General features: G+C 47.9%; 1 long non-coding RNA gene across 1 annotated transcript; it reads right to left on the reverse strand.

The window, feature by feature from the left end:
- Positions 1-648: 648 nt before the first annotated feature.
- LOC311531353 lies at positions 649-18,298 on the reverse strand. The gene is made up of 3 exons (XR_014714201.1): positions 18,256-18,298; positions 14,793-14,892; positions 649-741 (listed from the first exon to the last, which is right to left on the reverse strand). It is a non-coding gene; the product is annotated as an uncharacterized lncRNA (long non-coding RNA).
- Positions 18,299-21,889: the final 3,591 nt, after the last annotated feature.

The raw sequence follows: 21,889 nt of genomic DNA on the forward strand, positions 1-21,889 counted from the left end.
GGAGGGGATTATAGTGATACTCCACTAGCTTCACAAAGAGAAGAAGTTTAAGGGTTGACTTACAGCCTAGAAGTACCTACATGGGGAACAAATATTTGATAATGAGTTCTTCAAACTAGCAGACAAAGGCATAAGATCCAAAAGCTGCAGGTTGAAGCTAGACAAATTCAGATGGGAAATAAGTTGTAAATATGTAACAATTAGAGTAATTACATATTACATCAATTTACCAAGGGTTGTGATGGATTCTTCAACATTGGCAATTTTTAAAATCAAGAGAGGGGGTTTTTTATAAAAAACCTCCTACATTCAAACAGGAATTATTTCAGCGAAATTACATGGCTTGTGTTATACAGGAGGTCAGACTAGATGATCTCAGTCCTTTCTGACCTTAGAATTATTAAATATGATCAAAGAGAGCTCATGAGAAACTGTAGCAATGAATATTATTAAATAGTTCTCACTTTCATGATCAATAAATGTACAAAACAAACATTGCATCACTGGCTAGAGCCAAGCAGCATGTAGGCAAACAATCTGAAGTTTCCTGTGCCAGTCACGAACCTCATACAGGTCAACAAACGTGAACTTGGTATCTTACTATTTCAGCACCAAACAACCTAATGGACCTGTGATCATGCTACGTACCTCTTTTGCCAACGTTCAGATGAAAATAATGTGTTCCTCTTTCCCTGTGAGGTGTTTCCTGCCCCGGACTTCTGTTTCTCAATGCTCCCGACCCTGTGAAAATTCCACAAATCTCTGTGCCAGGCAAGGTGCACTGAGACACCCCCTGGGAGCTAAAAGCTGTTCAACAGGGGAACTATATCGCAGCAACACAAATTCTCATCATAAGAAAATGCCTCTTCCAGTAAGGCCCCCATGCTCATGATAGTCAGGTGAAGTGTGATTTTCATCATTCACATAAAATCAGTCAAAGAAAGATGCTAGTCAAGAGTAAAGACCATGTGTCAATACACCCAGAGTGTCAATCATCAAGAAATAGCTGATGGAGATACAAAGTTTGCTCTTCCTGCTGCCTGACCTTCCATGTCCAATAGTGCTCACGATGGGTTGCTCCCAAGTGACCGGAACGGATATGTGCTGTGGGATTCTAATTTACATAAAAGGGTATGAAAACAAATTACTGACGAAAAGACATGTGGTATATGTGGGAAAGGGGGCCCTAGAGCTATATAGTGTTAAAGCCAAGGTGGGTTAATGCACATGCATTTCAAGTTTCCTCAGAGTCTGAAGTCTCTGTCTAGGCAATTAATCTGTTGCTGAAAACATGTCAGCAACAAGTCTACTCAGACTGATGAGGTAAGTGGTGTAACTGATGGTGTAGACAGGACAAAACTTTTCAGCACCAATATATACCATTACAGAAAGTATACTTGTGTGTAACTTGTCCATAATGGTGCTGAGAACAGTTTTTCCCTCTGTACATCAATAGTTAAAATATCTGCAGAACTGATTCAAAGAAATCCATTGCTGACAGCCATTAGCAATGGGTCTATTTCCTGGCATGACCAGGGCCTAAGTATACAGCTATTGCCAGCAATCGTCTTCCTCTGTTATTTATCTAAGTGGAGGAATATGGCTTAGGATGCAATAAATGGGATTTATCAAATCAAACAAGTGTAAGATGCATCTCTTTGCATATCTTCAGCCAACACAACTGAACCTAACCGACTGCATCCTTTCCAGCAGAAGGCAGAGTTGTTTATTTTGTTAGTGATTACATAGATGTAAGACAATCCGGTGACTAGCTTCTACTAGAACTCCTTTCTTGAGAGCAAGCTAATGGATTAGGCATGTAGGAAACTGTCTTCCTGGACTCATCTCTCTATAGTGCCATGAGATTCTATGTCCTATTGGCCTAACCCCCGACAGACATCCTCCCTGCTCTCCCATGGCCAGGGACACTTGCTTTCTGTTCAGCTGAGTCCCCAGACAAACTCATACTGTGAGGATTTCAGAGGTGGACGTGTGTTTATAAGTACATGCTTATTGGTATCAAACAGAACAACATCTCTCTTGTGCATATTTAAGGCAAAACAGGTTCAAACCCCAAGCTAAAATTATTGCTGGTAAGGTTTGCAGGCGACAACAGTTGAGGGAGTGGTAAATCAGACAGATCAGTTCTGCCGAGTGATTGGGAAGGTGGGCTTACTAGAACAAATTATCTACTAAATACAGCCAAATGCATGTCTAGAAACAAAGAATGGGTCACACTTACATGACTGGAGAGAGTATGCTGGACAGCAGCAACTCTAAAAGGGACTTAGCTGGATAACCAATGCAACCTAAGCTTCTAGTGGTTAGCAACAACAAAGAATTACCACCACCCTTAAATGTGTAAGCAGGAGCAGGGAGGTGGTATTACCAACACTGTGTTCTCTGTTAGCAAGACTACTAGCACAGTGTCTAGTTCTCACACTTCAACAAAGATGTTGACAAAAAGGGTTCAGAAAAGAAGCTATGTAATTAGAGGTTTGGAAATCATGTCTTATAGTGAGAGGCTAAAAAAGAAAAAAGCTCAGTCTATTTAGTTTGAAGGTTAAGAGGTGACTTGATAATGGTCTATAAATAACTATGTAGGGAGAAGATTTTTGATAGCAGAGGGCTCTTTAATCTAACAAACAAAGGCACAACAAAATCCAGTATCTGAAAACTGAATTTAGACAAGTTCAGACTAGAAACGAGGGGCACATTAACAACTTTGAGGGTAATTACCCACGGAATTAATTTACCAAGGGATGTTGTGAGTTCTCCATCCCTTGAATCTAGCCAGGATGTCTTTCTAAAAAGACATGTTATAGCACCAACAAAAGTTATGGGCTTGATGTAGGAATTGCTGGGCAGAATTCTATGGCCTGTTCTATGCAGAACTACAGACTAGAAGTTCATAATGGTCCTTTCTGGCCTTAAAGTCTATCAATCTATTCCTTCAGAAATAATGTAGCAAGACTTCTCTCTCCTGTTCTGCAGAGGTAACACCCACAAAAGCCTGGCTTATCATTTCCCCCTGTAGATTAAGTTAAAACATGCAACAGGACTGACCACCACCATCAATACCTAGAACAGCTCCATGGACAGTGGAAGCGTGAGCGTCCTCATCTTGTTTTGTCAATATACTTCATTCTTGTCTGGAATCAAAGATTCCGCTCATCTACCCACCTTGATTTTTGTACTATCCTCCATCCTATTTAAATCTTGATCTGTAAAGATAATGCCAATTGGGTTAGTGACATGGATGTTGGTCTCTTGGATGGAGCAACAAACTAATTTTCCACAAATCTGAGCAAGTGAACTAGTAACTAGAAAGAGTAGCATTCCTGTTAGTCTGTATTTGCGAAAAGAAAAGGAGTACTTGTGGCACCTTAGAGACTAACCAATTTATTTGAGCATAAGCGTTCGTGAGCTACAGCTCACTTCATTGGATTCAAGCTCATGCTCAAATAAACTGGTTAGTCTCTAAGGTGCCACAAGTACTCCTTTTCTTTTTAGTAACTAGAAAGACTCCACATCTCATAATGACCACTCCCCTAAGATATCCAGGCCTTCACAGCTATGCTTTATTATACGGTTATCTTTATCTGCTCCTAGATAAAGAAATGCCCTTTCCTCCAGAGTTACTGCTTGAATTATGCTATCACAGCCACACATACAGCTGTTTCCTGCACTGCTGCTGCTCTGAAAACTGGTAATTGCATATCAGCCATTCCTCCCAGATAAATCCACATGGGCTGCCTATTTCTCCAGCATTTCTAGGAGAGCTATCTTGTATTTTCCTGCTCCTGTTTTGATGATAAATGTCTCTGCTGAATCCCTTCCTTGTAATGACACTGAAAAGTGCCCTGATTCTCTACCCAGCCTGCCTTGCAAATTATAAATATTTCACTAAAACACAGCAGCTGGGAACATCTGTCAGTTTAAGAACACAATCTCCTGGAAACATCGTTATGGCAGAAATCACTGGCATTGCTTACGTAAAAACGAAGTTAATTCTACAAGGCTGGGAACAGCCTGTGTCCAGGTGGACAAGCAAAGACATTCACCAGCCTCTTGTGAGGCCACAAATCCCAGGTTATCCCCATTTAGTGTCCCTCGTATCCTAGAAACGCACCATCTACCAGCTGCACCAGGAGTTGGTTATTTTGACTGGTAGTATTAAGGTGAAATTATTTATCTACGCTCAAAGCTCTTCCAGAAGAATTGGGAACGGTATCCGAGTTGGGAGCTTGGTTGACAGCGAGCAGAACTGTGCCAAGACTGGGTGCAAGGGACCACAACTTGTGACCGTCTGCTGGAGTGGCAAGCTGCCCGCCTGCTGTAGAAAGGATCCTAAGAAATGTATGCTTTCTACTAGCCTCGGTTAGTGGTTACCCTGGAGTTTGCCGGTCTCTCTCTATGCACATGCTGACCCAAGACAACTTCCTGTTAGGGCAGAGGAGGGCAAACTACGGCCTGCGGGACCATCCTGCCTGGCCCCTGAGCTCCCGGCCAGGGAGGCTGTCCCCCCTCCCCCCGCAGCCATGCCGCCACACAGGCAGTGCTGTTTGCACCAGCCCACCTCCCAGGCTTTCCAATAAGCCTGTCTTGCCGCTCTGAGTGGCATGGTAAGGGGGCGACGGGAGTGGGCGTTAGATAAGGGACAGGAGGTCCCGGGGGACAATTGCGGGGCAGTCAGGGGACAGGGGGTGGTTGGATGGGGCAGAGGTTCAGAGTGGGGTTGTCAGGAGACATGGAGCAGGGGGGGTTGGATAGTGGGTGGGGTCCTGGGGGGGGAAGTTAGCGACGGGGGTCCCAGGAGGGGTAGGTCAGGGGACAAGGAGTGGCGGGGATGGATTGGTCGGGGGTCCCGGGTGGCCTGTCAGGGGGCGGGGGTGTGGATGGGGTCAGGGCAGTCAGGGGACAGGGGGTTGAATGGGGGTGGGGTCCTGAGGGGTCCCAGGAGGGGGCCGTCAGGGGACAAGGAGCAGGAGGGGTTGGATGGGTTGGGGGTTCTGAGGGGGGCAGTCAGGGGGCAGGAAGTGGGAGGGGGCAAATAGGGGGCGGGGACCAGGCTGTTTGGGGAGGCACAGCCTTCCCTACCCAGCCCTCCATATTGTGTCGCAACCCCGATGTGGCCCTCGGCCCAAAAAGTTTGCCCACCCCTGTGTTAGGGGAAGGAGCAGTAAGAGCAGCACTGCCCTATTGCTCTGTTCCTGCACTGATTCAGCCTGTGGGTTCAGAGTTTTTGCCAGCAGCAGCGACCCCTTCTTGACGATCACCACATCCAATAAAAGCAGAAGTTTATTTGGCAGAAGGCGAGAGAGAGAGAGAGAGCGTGAGAGCAAATAAACCAATGATATGCAGATATAAACCCTGCTGGACTTAACGGCCAAATTCAGAGCAAGAGTCTCTAAATTCAGGACCTGTCTATATACAAAGTTGTACCAGTTAAATTAAACCAGTTTAAAAACCATTGTAGTTACACTGATCCAAATCCCTATTGTGGAGAGTTTAAACCTGGCTCACAGCAGTTTCGCTTGCACCCTGCACATTAGGGTTTATCTGCAGGATTAAGTTGCCCCAGTTTAATAATGGTGTGATTTTAAATTGATTTAGTGCAAACCTCTCCTGTGGACACACATCAGTTTACACCTGACAAATCAATTTAGCTTAATTTGGTAAGCTGGCCACCACCACAGGCCCAAACCAAAACCCTGGATATGAACAGCTCCAAACTTTAAGTTAAGTTCAGATTCAACCATTACAACTCAGGTCCAACTTTACTTTTCACCAGGGTTCATATCCAGACCAGCTGCACAGGTCAGGAGCTGATGATTAATTCAAAGCTGATCTTCCCCCTTTCAGCAGGGCAGAGGGAATCCCCTCCGGAAGCCAAATGTGGGTGTGCGAAGGAGAACAATTGCAGCCATCTGCTCAGCTAACCTCCTTAGCATCTGCTTACTCTGTTGCACACAGAATGGGAACATTCTGTAACCAGAACCCCCACAGCACAAGTTATTAACCTAACCAAGAACTAAAGCACCTTGCAATGAGGTATACCTGGGGTATCCTTAGAGAACAAATTCCTGCTCTGAACCTCATCAGCCATTGCACATCCTGTCTGCTCTGCACAAGGACGATTGAAAGACAGCTCCTCTGCTCTGAAAAATCTTCCACTTTTAGTCTTGCATTTGGTCTAGTAATTAAGCCCTACGGCACGGCACAGGGCATCGGCTCAGTGATTTTTGGCATGCTTCATACTTCATACCTGCAGCATCACAGCACATTATCAGTATCGACTCTAATCCACTCTCCCAAAGTCAGTAACTGTCATCCGTGCATTTCACAGACAGGAAGGTTGAGACAGAAAGATTACATAGGGCTGGATTTTCACAAGCATGAACACTGAATTACGTATGCAGTTCTGCACACCCCTGACTCATGCAGACCCAGACTGCTCCAGCATCCATGCAGCAGCCCTGACTGGTACAAAGACCTACCTACCTGCATGTACGAGAGAACCAGGATCTGTGCACACACAAGTCAGAGGGGTGGGGGGAGCAAAAAGGGAGCGCACACGGTTTTAAAAGTTTGGCCCTAAGGAATAGTTAATAATAGTGAGTCAGTGGCAGAAGCAGATTTAGAACTCCTGGCACGCCCTGTTCAACCCAGCACACCATGCTCTCCCTTCCTTGTAAGGCAGTCACACCAAAGGCCGGGGGACAGTGACCACTAGAGATGTGAGAATCCCGCAGAATTCGCCTAGAGCGCGGTGTTACTGTTAAATAGATCTTGTAATAAAAGAAGGAAATGTCTGACTTGTGCATTTATTTGCTATTACTCAAGTAGACACAGATCAGCTACAGCCAGTAAAGGGGGGGGGTGTGGGGGTGTGTGTGTGTGTGTGTGTGTGTGTCCAGAGTTCTACAGTTGTTGAGTCCCAGCTGTTTTTCATAACGGATGTTCATTCACAGGGAAAAGCTGTTTGGTTACAATGGACTCCAGGTGGCTCTTGTTTTGTGTCTTAGGTGCTTTATCCATTCACAAAACCATTACTTCATCTCGCTCACCTCCTGAGCAATGACATCTCTGATCTGCTGACACTGAAGAGAATTTCTCCTTTTAACTAGGGTAAATCGTCTGATGAAAGACTCACGGTCATATCTAGCCCCAAGTCTACAATAAACGTTAGTGTGCATATACAAAACTATAATACCTACTGGGCACCCATCCGAATACAAATAAATTCGCCTGAATAATTCTTATTAATGTATTAAAGGGCTGGATCCTGCAAGGACCTGAGCACCATCAGCTGCCACTGACTTCAAAGGGAATTGTGGGTGCTCAGTACTTCACAGGACCCAGTCTAAAATTAACAAAACACGACACCACCAGAAATGTGGACATGGAACCCACTAGTGGAACCCTTGAAGTTGTCTTGCATCTGGGATTGTGTTAAAATGTGAAGCCCAGAGGACACTGATCAGACCTATGGGACTGGGCACATCTGCACTACAAAATTAAGTCCACTTAAGTTGACACCCAGGCCCTGCAATAATTAAAGCCACGTTTCACGTCCATGCAATCCCCCACCTGTCAGCACCACGCACCCTCACCAGGAGGATGCGGGGCACTGACAGCTGGAGCCCCGCGTGCAGGGCTCACTGCCTCGAGGCAATGTACATAACGCAGCGTCTAACCAGCCGCTGCATCGCCCTAACCACTGTGCCTCTCACACAGGTGGCATTCTCAAGTCCATGTAGTGGGCGGTACGCATCGGTGGGAGCTATGTTGTAGTGCAGAGGCTTACAGAGTTAGATCTGCGTAAGCTGCCTTGCATTAACCTACATGCTCTACACACAGAATGACTGTGGTGGGATTATTTAGATCTTTTACAGCAGGGGGTCTCAACCTTATTCTTTCTGGGGGCCCCCACAACAGGCTGTAAAAACGCCAGGACCCAGCGGGAGAGGGGTGGCTCTGGGTCGGGGGGGGGGGCCCTCGGGCACAGGTGTAGTTTGACTTCTATTTGGGGTGGGCAGAGACCAGGGGGCTTGAGCCAGCTCAGCACAGTGGGGTCTGGGGAGGGAGCGCCACCCCCGACTCACCTCAGCAGGCCACCCACCTGTCTGGGTTGGGGGGGGAGGGAGGAGCATGTGTGCAACCAAAAATTATAACTAAAAGGTGGGAGGCTCAGCTCAAAGTCTGAGAACAGCTCAGGGTGCAGGGAGGGAGTAGCTAGGGGCTGTGTGCAGACAGGGGGATAGCTCAGGGTGCAGGAAGGGAGTAGCTCAGGGCTGTGTGCGGGCAGGAGGGCAGCTCGGGGTACAGGGAGGGGGTAGCTAGGGGCTGTGTGCCAGGAGGGTTCTCCTGCGGTCCCTGTTCCCCAAGAGCTCTGCCACGGAGCCGGGTCCCCATGTCCAGGTGGCTGGTTGTGTGAGCAAAGGCAGCTGGGAGCTGAGGAGCAGCTTCAACTCCCTGCACCAGCAGCAGATGAGGAAACACCACAGCATATAGCACAGCAGCCATAGCACCAGCCAAAGAGCAGCAGCTGTCTGGCATTGCCCAGCTCTGGCTTCCCGGCTCCAACCTGGCCAGGGGATGAGGAGAGAAGGTGGTGGACGGGGGTGTGTGTGGAGCTGCCCTGTTTTTTCACTGTAGCTTTGGGGGGGGGGCGCAACACCCCAGTGTCCTCCCAACGCTGCCCGTGGGCTCAGGGCTTCTGCCCCATGGGGAGCACTGGGGCTCGGGGCTCTGGAATTCAGCCAAGCTGCTTCTGGCTTCAGCCCCGTAGGGGGTATCGGGGCTTCAACCTTGTGGCTCCTGGCTTCAACCCCACAGGAAGTGCTGGGGCTCGGGCTCTGGGTTTTAGCCTGTAAGGGTTTGCGGACGCCCCTGTTGAGAACTGCTGTTTTACAGGACATGAGAAAACACAGAGGGTTCCTCCCCTGAAGAGCTCAATTATTCAAGCTGGAGACCTAAGCTGGGGTTCTCATTTTGCCACTTACATGCCTAGAGCAGGGTATTTCAGCACCCAACGGTGAAACTGGACACCATAATATGGACACTACATGAGAACACTGGAGCCAGAGCCTTACTCGAGACAAAACTGATACTTGGGACTAGATTTTAGGAATGACAAGGTACAGATCTCAATGACAGGATTCTAATGATCCACAGCTTCCATCTGCGAGCACACAGGGATCACTTATCCTCCCACTATAAAGCAGCAGCTGTTCAGCAGCACACAGCCATCCTGTACACCAGGCAGGCTGGGCCAGGAATTGAAGAAGCCAAAGAATGTTGTCTGCTTGAAACTGCAAAGGGAATTTAAGGTGGCAGAATTAACCACCTCTCTCACCTTCTTCCTGCCAACAGCTCCATTCATCACAATCAGGACCTTGGCTTTGCATTTCATCTGAAGAGAGTTCCTTCTGGAAACATATCAGGGCATTCACTATTTGAACTGTTGTGGTAGCCATGTTGGTCCCAGGATATGAGAGACACAAGGTGGGTGGGGTAATATCTTTTATTGGACCAGCTTCTATTGGTGAAAGAGACAAGCTTATGAGCTACCCAGACCCTGAAGCATGAAAGCTTGTCTCTTTCACCAACAGAAGTTGGTCCAATAGAAGATACTACCTCACCCTCCTCTCGGGGCATTCATTTAACATTTAAAAGGCAGCTGAATAACAGAAACCAGGATATGTTCAGCTATATGATATAGGGAAATCAATGTGACACATGTCCCCTACCCTGAAGTCAACAGGCAGTTTTCAGAGGATCTACAGTTTCTCAAAAGTGGTTCAGCTAACAAAATTCTTAGCAGTTATATATAGTGATTTACATCTTCAAAACCCTGTACAAACCTTAACTCTCAAACACCTCCGGAGGAAGATATTATCCTCATAAACAGAGAAGGCACCAACCGGAAAATTACATTTCCAAGGTCACAAAGCAAGTCAGTGACAGAGTCAGGATCAGACATCAGAAGCTCCTAATGCCTAATCATGTGCTCAGTCCATTAAACAATGCTGCCACCCATTTTGGTATCTGGAAACCTTCTCCTGTACTAAATGGCAGTGTTTCTTCCACGGAAAACTCTAACGAGCTTACATACATTCTCAGATTGCACAGCAATAGGTGAGGGATAAGAACCTGAACAGAACAGCTAATAAATCTTTACTAATTCATGGCAGAAAGATAGCAACTAGACTGATAACAGGAATTTACTAAACAGATTTCAGAAATCTATGTCTCTGTATCAGTATCTCCATTCCATGAATGGAATCAAAGTGTCTTGCTAAGGACAGCACTGACGACTTCTGCAGCCCAGACGGATAGTGTCTGACTGAAAAAAAATCAGTTTTCTCATTAGAGATCAGAGTGTTTTAATGCTCTTGACAGACAAGTACTATTTGGTTTAATAACTATTACACTAACTCAACAAATTTATATCAATATTGCAATCCTGAAGTGCTTTCCAGTATTATTTTTTAAATCGGAAAGCCAAGTCTTTCACTCAGTTTGTATTAGTAAGCAGAAGAATAAATCTCTTTAGAGTGATTAATTTCTCAGTTCAGTTTGATGCAGTCAGAATCTCTTTTCAAACCTGAGACTGCTTTGTTCAAACTTGTAAAAGGCACAAATGCTTGGTAATGTCTGAACGAGACTAACCTTGTAAAACAGAAACCATTTTGAAGCTAACGAGTGACCAGAAACACCCTGTGACAATGCAGGAAACCTCTTTGTTTTTATAGTTTTATATCTCAAAAAATGATTAGGCTAGATTATTTCAAAACAAAGGAAAAAAACAACAACTAATACTGCCCTGAGGCTCTGCATTAGAATTTTCAGGCCTAAGGAAGTTTGCTTGGAGAAAATTTAAAGGAAAGAAAGGTCACAAGTATGCCCAAGAATGGAACGATGGTTGTGTCCTGAATTATGGAGACATCACCGTGACTCCCTGGTTACAATGGAGTTTCCCTTTAAATCCCAGAGGTTCCCACAGGTGCCATATGACCACCAGGTGGCAGTACATCATTGCAATCAGTCACTTGATTGGTTTCAGAGTAACAGCCGTGTTAGTCTGTATTTGCAAAAAGAAAAGGAGTACTTGTGGCACCTTAGAGACTAACCAATTTATTTGAGCATGAGCTTTCGTGAGCTACAGCTCACTTCATCGGATGCATACCGTGGAAACTGCAGAAGACATTATATACACAGAGACCATGAAACAATACCTCCTCCCACCCCACCCTCCTGCTGGTAATAGCTTATCTAAAGTGATCACTCTCCTTACAGATAAGCTATTACCAGCAGGACAGTGGGGTGGGAGGAGGTATTGTTTCATGGTCTCTGTGTGTATATAATGTCTTCTGCAGTTTCCACGGTATGCATCCGATGAAGTGAGCTGTAGCTCACGAAAGCTTCTGCTCAAATAAATTGGTTAGTCTCTAAAGTGCCACAAGTACTCCTTTTCTAGTCACTTGAGTGACTTTTCCCCATGCCTTATGAGGAGCAAGTGAGAAGGTTTCATTCCCCTCCTGCAGTGGTCTCCAACCCTTTTACGCCTAAGATCATTTTTTTAATTTAAGGGCAACCCAGGATCCAGCCCCCGCCTTCCAAAAGCACCATCCACTCCAGCCCCCGCCCCCAACTCACTTTCACCAGGCTGGGGCAGGGGGTTGGGGTTCAGGAGGGGGTGCGGGCTCTGGGCTGGGGCCAAGGGGTTCGCAGTGTGGGAGGCGGTTCTGGGATGAGCCTGGGGCAGAGGATTGGGGTGCAGGAGGGGATGAGAGGTGCAAGTTCTGGGAGGGTGTTTGTGTGCAGGAGGGGGCTCCAGGCTGGGGCTGAGTGTTGGAGTATAGGAAGGGGTGTGGGCTCTAAGGTCAGGGCTGAGGGTTAGGGTGCAGGAAGGATGCAGGGTGCTGGTTCTGGGGAGGGGTCAGGGCTGGGGCAGGGAGTTGGGGTGAAGGCTCTGGGAGCAGGGGTCAGGGCCAGGGTGCAGCCTCCCACCAGGTGGCACTTATTGTGGGGAGCTCCCGGTTGGCAGCACAGCAAGGTTAAGGCAGGCTCCCTGCCTACCCCTGCCCCACACCGCTCCCGGAAGGGGCCAATGCACCTCTGCGGCCCCAGGGGGGACAGCTGTGTGCTGCCCCTCTCTGCAGGCACAGCCCCCAAAGCTCCCATTGGCAATAGTTCCCCGTTTCCAGACAATGGGAGGTGCGGGGGCGGTGCTCGTGGGCAGGAGCAGCGCACAGAGACCCCTCCTCCCCCCTGGCAGCCGCTTCCTTAGTGGCAGCCCCGCTACACTCCCAGAGATCGTGATCGACTGGGAGAGTCCCTAGGATCGACCAGCCGATCGCGAGTGACAGGTTGGTGACCACTGCGGGCCTCCTGGCTCTCCATCCGCAGCTCAATGTTTCCTAAAGGGAACCGGCCATTATTGACACTGGCCCTGGAAAACGATCCACATCTGGGATGGCAGTATTCCCAGACGGCAAACAGCCAGAAATAACTGGCTCAGAATCCTCTCCGTGGGCAAAGCTCCCATTTACAAATAACGTGCACATCCAACACCCAGGTGAGCCATGCATTCATCATCCCCATATGAGAGACACCGAGTCAGGGGCAGCGATGGAACAGGAATCCCTGACTCCCAGCACTGTGCTCTCTAACCACGAGATACCACTTCCTCCAAGCAAGACTCTCCTCTCCACTCTATGGTAAACTTTCACTGGGATGGTGAAAGGCAATCAACTGTATCATGACTATATCCCTCCCTCCACAGGATTAATAGGCCAGGCCACTGATGGGACACTGTCAAGTACTTTATAGTCCAGTTATTAGATCTGACTCAGCGACCCACAGGAGGGCCCAAATTCCCCCTCTGGCAATGGGACCAAAGGAAGGAAATAACTCTGCTGCATCCCCTCCTTTCTGGCTGGAAATGGGCCTGCCTGAGCCTTCCATTTCTGAGCTTCCCAAAGTTCTGGGGCATTGGCATCCACGCTTTGTCTTGGCCTTGTCTCTACTTCCGTAGCTGGCAGCGCCCCCAGCTCGCAAGGCCAGCTCTGGTGCTATGCCACATGATTTGAAAACCATCTTAGAATCCTGACAATCGCATCTCTTTGGTCTTACTCTATTTGCCAAACACTCTTTTGATCTGAAGCCCAGTGTCTCCGTGGACAGTGGGGCCCTACATGTCTCACTATATTGGGCAGAGAGCAGTGTAAACTGCAATCTTTACACAAGGTGGGTTCACCCGCGCCTGGAAAATAGCCCATTGCTGATCACCATTGTCAGCAGCGGCGCCCCCGGCTCTCCCTCAGCTGGGGTTGAGAACGGCTTAACTGCTAGAGTAAGCAGAGCAAAACCATTAACAGCCCTATTACAGAGCATGCACCACCTGGCCCAACTGCACTTGCTCCAGCCCAGCTTCAGGAGCAGTGGAAGCCATTTTCAGCACTTTCTAGATGGGAGTCAAGACGGGTGAGTTGCCAACACCGGCTGTGAGTAGAATCATAGGACTGGAAGGGACCTTGAGACCTCATCTAGTCCAGTCCCCTGCACTCAAGGCAGGACTAAGTATTATCTAGATCATCCCTGACAGGTGTTTGTCCAACCTGCTCTTAAAAATCCCCAGTGACGGAGATTCCACAACCGCCTTAGGCAATTTATTCCAGTGCTTCACCACCCTGACAGTTAGGACGTTTTTCGTAACGTCCAACCTAAACCGACCCACTGAGTCCAGCTCAAGGAACTGCGGCAGCAGTACGGCAGGGGGTGAAGCCAGACAGGGACAAAGCTTTCTTTGTAAACACTTCCCCATTTGCTTCATTTGCAGCTGAAAGCTGGGTGGCCTGTCCTGTCCACTGGGATTACAAAGAGGGCCATTCCTGACATTATTATGGTAAAACCTGCTCAGCTTTGTAAAAGAGACTTCCCTCCAAACTGACAGCCCTGTATGTTTGTTTGTGAAGCTGGAGGTAACTCCTAGCTGCTGGAAAACACCGTACAGAGCGCAAGGGATTGATTCTCTTCTTACATCACTGTAACCCTACTGGATTCAACTGAATTGCTCCCAAGTTACGCCAGTGAGAGGTCAGGCTCAGGCCCACCCAGAGGGCCCACTGCTGGCTCTGTCACTAATGTGCTGTGTAACCTTGGGCAGTCAAGGTGACAAGAAAAGGGAAAAATTGGGTTTGTGCCCTTTCCTGCTCCTTTCCGATGAATAAAAGCAGCCTGTGAATGAAAGGTTTCCTTTTCACTGCTTGGTTTTTTACACATTAGATATTCCAGTCTGGTCTACCCTATTTTTCCTGGAAGACTATGAATGACTGGAGAACTAGCAAAATTACAACATCACAAGTACCAAGGAACTGAAACCTGAACAACTGAGAGGGGAAGGGATTTTTAGTTAAAACTGTTCTCTTTTGTTAACACCTATAACTCCAATGCCTGACAAACAGTTGGGAGAAAAGATATCATTGTTAAAGACCAATACTCCTTACAATTCAGAGCTAGACATTCCTACAGGGGCTAGAAGGAGTCCTCTAGCAAAAACAAGGGAGAAAAGATGGTGTATTCCTAATACTTCAAAGGTAAAATGAAAGAAGAAACAAATCCCTTTTAAAACAAAAAAATAAAATAAAAGCTTTTCAGGCCTCTATACAGAAAAAAGCAGAAAAAGACATGCACACATCTAATTTTGTCCCTGTGGCCCATCACCTTTAATCTCTCCAAGCATCAGTTTCCCCACTTATAACACAGGGTATTGTAATATTTACCTGCCACGTTGAGATGTTGAGGCTTCGGTAGCGTTTCCAAAGCTATTCGCGTCCCCAGATGAGCCATGCTATAGAAGTGCAAAGTGTTGTTGGTCTCTTCCTGAAGTGCAGAATGTGTTTCCAAATGTTGTACAAAAACAAAAGCAAGGCTACTTTCAGGGTACGCTGTGTAAATCACCTGTCTTTTCTAAGCCCATACATGTATGAAAAAGTACTGAAATTCTCTCAGATTCTTTCCTAACAGTTTACTGCCAGGATTCACCTCGCTTAAGTCTGTGTCTACATTAGGGAATTTTACAACACAATTCTGCAGCTGAACTGATAGTAGCAATGGTAGGAGACAGTGTAGACAAGGCTCTGGTGGCCTCTCCTCTGGGCATTTTTAACACCCTGTAAATTAAACTAATTTCAAAATAGCCTAAGGGGGTTCAGTGCCAAACTCCCATTGAAATTCAATGGGATTTGGGTGCCGAACTCATTTAGGCCCCTTTCAAAACCCGACCCTAAATCTGCCAGTTCAGCACAGTCAGTGATTGCTCAGGTGAACACTTTTGGGGTAAAATTCCCTAGTGTAGACAAGGCTTTGAAGTTCTGTGCTAACTTCAGCCAGGCTCTGCCACAGAGCATTGCACTGCCCCCAGGACAGGAGACACATGATATTCCTGCTTGGTAACCTGCTCAAGCCACAACTGGAACCTCACCAAGGTTCAAGAGTCTTCTTTGATGGAAGGAGGTGACTCCTTTGCTCTGCTGTGGCTTGGCTAATGTAAATTCCAATTTGTAGCTGAGATTCAGTCTCAATTCTGAGCGCCTCTTGCTCCTGGGCATCTGGCTGAAAAGTGACATCCTGAATGCCACCGGGGTCTCGTTGTTGGACTCCATGAACCAGTGTCCACCCAGCACTGAAGCGGGTTTAAGAAGCAGAAGAACGACTTTTAGTGCTGAAGCATAAAACATTTAATTTAACCACCACTGAAGTGCTACAGATTGGTAAGGCTGGATACAAGCTGGTTTACAGTCTGACACTGAACAATCCCTACCTCCCACTTAAGACCCCATTTGAATCTGGAAACCCAATGTTCTATGGCAGGTGCCCCAAATGGTCAGCAGGTTCCAGACACTGAAAGGCCAGGGGTATGTATACATAGGCTCTGATGTTCGTGTTAGCTATATTTCCCCAGCTCTTTTAAAGCCAGTCCCTCAAGGAGCCATTTGTTAGGCAAAATACTGCAGGACCTGGTCTCCTTGTGGTATTTCAGTTCCTGGATGGCAGGACTGCATGAAGATCAGGCCTCACATTATCTTTAGGGCACTGGCCAGTCACAGCTGGACTTTTGGCTGAGCTTCCAGGAAGCACCATGGTAGCAGGGGCCTGATTAAATTCTCTTTAATAAATGTGGACATTATAAACAGGCCCAAATTTCATCTCACTAGGCTGCCCCAAACTTCTGCTCTGAATACCGTTGAGCCGCAAAGTGGGCTCTAAGCCTGGGTCTGGCTCGAAGCTACATGCCATTTTGGCTCAAGGGCAGGCCCTGTCCACTAGTGGCAGGAAACGCTTCTCGCCATGAGACCATTCAGAGCACTGCGCTGGGCATGCTGGGATTGGGGAGGGGGCTTTTCTTGAGATGTTTCCCTGCTGGATGGAAGATGCAAATGGAGCAGATTTTCCCCAGGAGAAGCAGACTGTTAGAAAAGCAGAGAGAGAGAGAGACAGACGCTTTTGCACATCAAAGGAAACAGGGTCCTGAGAGGCTTTCAGGGATACGCACAAATCGATAGTCTCCTTTTAAATACCAAGTGCATTTGTTTGAGTGCAGGGAGATTAGTCCCTCAGGATGGAAGTAGGATGGGGGACTATTAACAGACACACTGACAGGAGGAAGGGGGAGTTCAGAAGCGTGCAGTTAAACTGCATGTACGTCCCTGGCTATCTGCTGGCCACAGTGTAAGAGAGACTGTCAGGCCTCCCCACGATCTCTCAGCTTTAAGAAATCTCAGCAGCAGCAGCTAAATTAGCTGCATTCACATGAGACTCACTGCCATTTCCACTGGATTTTGAACAGCCGTATTTGCCCCTCAAAGTCACCAATCAAAGGGGGTCTTGTTTAGGGGTTGAAGCAGTGGACTAGGAGTCAGGACATCCCAGTCCATCCCTGGCTCTGTTGCAGACTTTGGCCAAGTCATTTAACCTTGTGTGCCTCGGTTTCCACAACCGCAGAGTGGGGACTATTATCTGCCTATGAATTTCTATTGTGCCTGGCAACGTAGATACTATCTCATCACACTGGGGTGGGAGGTTGTGCAGCTTAATTCATTGTTTGTAAAGCAAAATCCTCCTAGGGAAGGGGAGATAGAAGGGAAGAAGATTGTAGCACTATGCATATGGCTTGAGATGCAGGTCTTGTCTAAGACTCTTGAAATATCCCAGTATCCCTGATGGTTATATTGAAATGCCTGTTTTTATTTGGTTTAATTGGTCCAGTTTCAATAAAATCCTCAGGACCTTGCTACAAAAACAGGGCAATTTTTACCTATGTCCCTGTCTACCAAGCACTCTTCAGAGGTCCTTGGAACAGCCATCACAAATCTTGATAATTAGAAGCAGGAGTGGCTTTGCATGACTGGACCTGTTTACACTCACCAAATAGGCATTCAAGGCTCACAGTCTGTTTAGGGAAGATTCTTTCACCCTCAGTGAGTTTGTTCTGCCACTCTCTGGTGAGTGATCCTGGAACTGCTCTAGCTAGAACTTTGCTGCGCTACAAGACCTCAACTCCAACATTCTGGAGCCTACAGTAACACATAAAGCCAACAGCCAGAGATGGGGAGGAGGCATGGAGTGTGTGGGTACTGTGAACAGATGCAAGTGGAAGGCTGCCTGGGGGTAGGCAGGAGAACGGAAAGCATCACATCCAGGACTAGATCAATGCCCAGTAGCATAATGCAAACCAGGCCTGACTCTTGGGCTGTGCCTACACTCTCCCACCACAGATGGGTCGTTTTCCCAGAGGCTTATTACAAACTATTAAAACCCAGCATCAGCATGGGATAGTGCACAAAGCCCCAAGCCACCCAGATTGGTCACCTTCCCTAGTATGCAACAAGGCCCCGCTGCTGAGGCCCTTGAGAAGGGCTGGTGCCCATGGGCTGAACACCTTGTTCAGACTTCGACTTCATCTTTGGTCAGATGTTTTTTTCTGTTTTTAAGGTGAGGAGATACTGCTGCCACTCAGGTTTTGGGGCGTGTGGTTCTATGGTTAACTTAGGGCAAAGGCGCCTAGGTGAGGTGCCTGCACCAGTCCTTCAACTCCAGCCGCATCTTCCAATTCCCCTTACGGGCACACAGACTCTCCCTGCCTCCCTCAGGTTTTGGTAAAGAGTGGAGGGAAGTCATCAAAGTCTCAATGTCCCCCCCACACAACTGGAGAAGATGGAAATTAAATACATCTGTTACACTCACCAAGGAGGGCACGGTCTGGTCAGGCACACTTTATTACTACTCCTGCAAATTAAAAGAAAAAGACAGTTCACTATGGAAAAGCAAGAGGCAGCTTTACCGCCTACACCACAGCACCTCTTTGTGCCGTAACACACAGCTACCACAACCATTCCTTGCATAATGACATGTTTCAGAGGAGCAGCCGTGTTAGTCTGTATCTGTAAAAAGAAAAGGAGGACTTGTGGCACCTTAGAGACTAACCAATCTATTAGAGCATAAGCACCTGATGAAGTGAGCTGTGGCTCACAAAAGCGTATGCTCTAAGGAGCCACAAGTCCTCCTTTTCTTTTCACACAACCATACCGTGACTTGAACGAGAAACGCACAATAAAGTTACAAGGACAAATACATTTTACAAATGACGAACGTCTTCAGCTCCATCCAGAGTGATTGCTCCCCCCGAACAGCAGAGACCGTTAACACCAGTGTGAGTTATCGCATGTCCTTAAAGCTTAGGTAGCCAAGGGACAGGTCTCAGCGGTGACAGCAGCAGCCTGCACCTTGGATCGAACTTTAAGGCCTCAGCGGCTGTTTGCCCTCAGTGAGCAATGGTTTGGGGGCGCAGTGGCTCGGATGGGCATGGGAGCTTAGGGGAGTTTAAAAACGAGCTCAGGTCTTGCAGGGCTGGGCCGGAGCAGGAGGAAGGCTGGGGTGATTTGGAAGAGGGCTTTGTATCTTTACAACTGTCCAGGGGGCATTAACCCGCAAAGGCTGCCATTTGTTACCATCAGCCTGAATGCTGCTTATCAGCTGTTAAGCGGGTCCTCCTGGGATCCCAGCCCCGATACTTGTTAGTTAAGTGGCTCTTAAGCTGCGCAGTAAAAAAAAAAACAAACCATTCAGCGTGAAGAGCCGCCATGTGTCACTGAAAGTTATTCTTGGAGGAGGGTTTTTTCCTGCTTGCAGATGGGCAGCTAGAGGAGGCAGCTTGCAGCGCTCGGGGGGTGCTCCCAGCTATGGGCGGTTCCGCCCCCGCCACCCTTGGCGGGCACTTGGCCAGGGCCCGCGGGAGCCCCAGGCGGGGAGCTCGCCCCTCGCAGCTCCCCCGGCTTGCCGAAGGAAAGGCAGCCCCAGGAACTCACCCGCGGGCTTCCTCCCCTCCCCTGGTCCCTTCCTGCCGCCGCTCCTGCCTTCCTCAGAGCGGGGGGCGGCTGAGCTCGCACCGCTTCGCCGGGCGCCCAGCTCGAGACTCGAGCTCGCCACCTGAAGCCAAAACTTGCAGAAGCTGCTAGAAAGTCTCACGCCCCCGGGCGTCCCTCAGCCGCTGGGGGTTTGTTCTGATGATGCGAGGCCTCGAGCTCGGTTGTTCGTGGCTGGTTGGAGTCTCTTCCCTCCCGCGCAGGGAGCTCAGGGAAGGTGTTTCATTAAACGCAGCCGGCGCCCCGGTTTTTAATTAGGGCTGCTCCAAACACAGCGAAACTTAGTCGCCCCGCGTTTGGGGGTGGCCACTCGGGCTTGTCTTTCTGCGGGCTGAGGGGTGGCTGGAGGGTTATTTCCCTTCCCAGTGCAGGGGCCCTCTGAAAACGGCCTCAGAAGCGGCGTCCCCACATGGGTCTTTTAGGCTCTGTCTGCACGTGGGGCTGGGGTGGGGGATTCCCAGCCAGCTCTCCATGAGCTAGCCCAGGGTAGCCGGTTGTAGCCTGGGCAGCAGTGGGAGGGGCTGGCCACCCTGAGTACATCCCCTTGCCCCCACACCCCGGGGGCACGTACTTAGGCAACAAGCCAGAGCTGTTGCCCACACTAATGCAGCTACATTACTATTTTTAGCACGCTAGCACTTGTAGAGTCTACCCCCAGCTAGGAATCACAGCCTAGCTCCACCTGTAGGCAGAGCCTCAGGCTGCATAGGCACAGAGAAGGGCAGGCTCTCTAAGTGCCCACTGGTGAAGGGCCCTGGAACATTATAAGCTGCACTGCAGCCAGGGAGAAGGTGTTTTTACTAACAGCTATCTGCACTGAGCAGCGTTAGCCAGGGCCCAAGAGTTCAAAAACCAGACCGGTAAACCAAAATAAACATGGGTTTGTTTTCACCTTGAAATGAACACAAACCCTGTTCCCAATGAACCCTCATCCCACACCAGCGTCTTATAGCAAACAAACAGAAAACTTAAAGGAAAGAAAGAGCATCCTGTAAGGATAAGTGCAAGAGATTCTAAGTGATAACCAAGTAGGCAAGTGGATGACCAGGTGATTGTGGACATGAGAGGGAAAAGGCAGAAAAGCTTTATGCAAAAACATGTGTCACAATGTTCATCACCAGGTAACACCACTAAACTGGAACCAATTATGTGTTTGAAATAGGACACACAGCAACCACACTCAAGATTTTACTTTGCTGCTGATAATGAGGTGCTCTCCATGTGTCTCATTTCCTTTTTATTAAGGCTTTCAGGGGGCCTTTACAACAACTTGTTTACATGCACAAACAGAGGGAGCACGAGCAGTTCAGATTAGGTCAAACAGATCTGCAAAATGCCAAAGCCAAACAGAAGCAAGCCAGTGAAAACTGGAGAGGTCAGAGAATGGAGTCAAGTATGCATCTGGGGGTAAAAGACTAATGCTTAATAAAATTACAGCAAAGCTGTCCAGTCTCTAACTACAGAGAGCAGCAAGAAAGGAAAATGGATGTAATGCTCTGAGTTAGGCCAAAATGATTCACTGAGAAGAATTGTGTAGACCTGTTACATAGCAGACAACTGAGGAACAAAGGGCTCTCCCTCTGCATGAAGCTGGATTTCCTTGTTCTATATTCCCAAGGCTGGAGGTTCTGTTAGCCAAGTCTGACTAACCATCTGTACCAGTAGGCCATTCACAGGCACCAGCCCTCACAGAACTATTTTTGACAACTTGATGAACCACTGCCATGTCCCTATTTCTAAAGATCCCCAGGAATCCTTTTCTTTGCAACAGGGCTACCCAGTTCTCTTTGTGAAGTGTCTGACTCTGACTCACCTTCATAGCTTTCTCTTCAAAGCACTTTTCAGGCATTAAAGTAGTTCTACCACCACCCCTGTGATGCAGGAAAACATCATCCCCATTTCACAGAAGGGGGGACTGAGACAAAGAGGTGAAGTTAGCAGTCTGTGACAGCAAAGGCATGTAGAAGGTCATCTTGTCATCCGGTTTTAATGGTCAGCATGGTAGCGATATGACCAATGTCTCCTGGGAGAGAGAACAATAGCGGAATCTTCTACCATTTAAATTCTGTTGCATTCCTTGTGGTATTCAAAGGAACTAACAGAAACCTGCAGCAATTTTGATCACCCAAGAAGTCTGAAGTCTCGAAAGATGGTGGCAAATTAATTGCTAGAGGTTACTTCACATCAGTTATTCCAACCTAAGCAGGATGGTCTTTTGTACTTCACCTGGCCTTCATCTAAGCTGGTGCTAGGACGGTGTGAAATAGGGAAGTTTGGAGGATAAAAATAAAACCAAGGCACTTATTTGGTCCAGACCATGCCCCATTTTTAGTGATCCACTTGCCCTAGCACGTGTGCTATACCAGTTCCTATTTGGGGCTGAGAAGGATCTAAAGGAGCAGTATGTATGTGGCTGCAGCAAAGTTAAGCCTTTGTTTCTGTTGCTGCTTATCTCA

Source organism: Lepidochelys olivacea, assembly GCF_965140295.1.
Source record: "Lepidochelys olivacea isolate rLepOli2 genome assembly, chromosome: 15".
NCBI lineage: Eukaryota > Metazoa > Chordata > Testudines > Cheloniidae > Lepidochelys > Lepidochelys olivacea.